This window comes from Bison bison, unplaced genomic scaffold (genome assembly GCF_000754665.1).
Source record: "Bison bison bison isolate TAMUID 2011002044 unplaced genomic scaffold, Bison_UMD1.0 scf7180017864444, whole genome shotgun sequence".
In the NCBI taxonomy this organism is placed as follows: Eukaryota; Metazoa; Chordata; class Mammalia; order Artiodactyla; family Bovidae; genus Bison; species Bison bison.
In genome coordinates this window covers 279,481-280,846 of record NW_011495006.1, presented here as the reverse complement: position 1 = coordinate 280,846, position 1,366 = coordinate 279,481, and positions in this window count along the sequence as shown.

Sequence of the window (1,366 nt, the reverse complement as noted above, 5' to 3'; positions counted from 1 at the left end):
GAGGGAGGGGAGGAGGGACGAGGGAGGCAGGGAGGAGACCAGGGATGCTGACCGCAATCCCAGGCCATCACCCTCCAGCCGACGCTTGTTGCACACAGCGTCACCCACACACAGGTGAGGACACAACGGAACGGCGAGGCTGGCCTCAGGTCCTATCCACGGCCCCCGTGAACCCACCATACTCACTGCTCAGACGAGGACGGGCTGGCAGTGCCTGGGCCTCCCTAACCCCACCTTGGGGTCCCCTCCTGCAGCGTGTCAGCCACGAGAGGCCGTCAAGGCACAGGGAACCCCCTGAGCAAACCAACCCGACGACCTGCTGGGCCTTGGATCTCAGAGTGGAGGCCGCCCCTGCTCAGGAGCTCCCCCCATTTCCAGGGGGTCACCCCACCCACCTGTGTCCCCAAGCCGGGCCCTGTGATGGAGCCTGCACCTCTGTGCCCTGCACGCCTGGCCAAGGCCACGTCAACCCTGGAGCCCCTCATCCCACCAAGGCGGCCTGACCTCAGTGCGGCCGAGGGTCCTCCTAAGAGGGCTTCAGTTCTTGAGCTGAAGCAGCAGCGGGTCCCTCTCGCCACAGGCCTGCCAGCCCCCCAAGCTGTGGCACAAGGGCCCCTGACTGTTCTGAGCTCTCGGGGAAAGCAGGTCTCGTGTGCCACCAGCAGGAAAGGACGTCTGTGTGTCCAGTCCTTCCTGGAGCAGCTCGGCAAGGAGAGGCCTGCCTTCCAAGACGGCCGTGCGCCGCCTTCCTCTCTAGCAGTGGAGTGTGTGTGTGTGTTGCGGGGGGGCTCTGCTGGGCAGAGTGGGGCAGGGGGCAGCAGTAAGGGGGGCGTCCACCGCCCTCAGGAGTGCAGACCTGCCCACTGCAGACACAGTGACGGGTCCTGTGACTCAGTTTTTTAGCCCAATTTCCCGTTTTTCTAAAAGAAAATGCTTCAGGGAAACTCTGTTCCAGAAACACAGCTCCTGGGGTCTGGGGGGCAGGCAGGCCCCCAGCACCTCTTCCTGCAGGTAAAACCGGGGCCCTGAGGGAGGAGGAAACACACGCTCAGGGGCTCGGGGCCACCACCAAGAGAACCGAGCACCCCGAGAGCCATGTCCTAATACACACATTTCCCACAACAGGAGACAGGCCCCGGTGCACACTCACACTCACTAGCTTGCACACTCACCTGCACACCTGCTCCTGCATGTCCACTCATACCCTTGCACACCCACCCAGGGGCCTGCACACCTCTGGCAGCTGTCAGAGACCATACCTGGCGAGGGGAACGTCTGGCGGCGTGCATTACACACATACCAACTAGCGGAAGAAACCAGCGGCCCCGCCCCCGCCCCAAGGTCGGACCCCCAGCACCACCGCCAC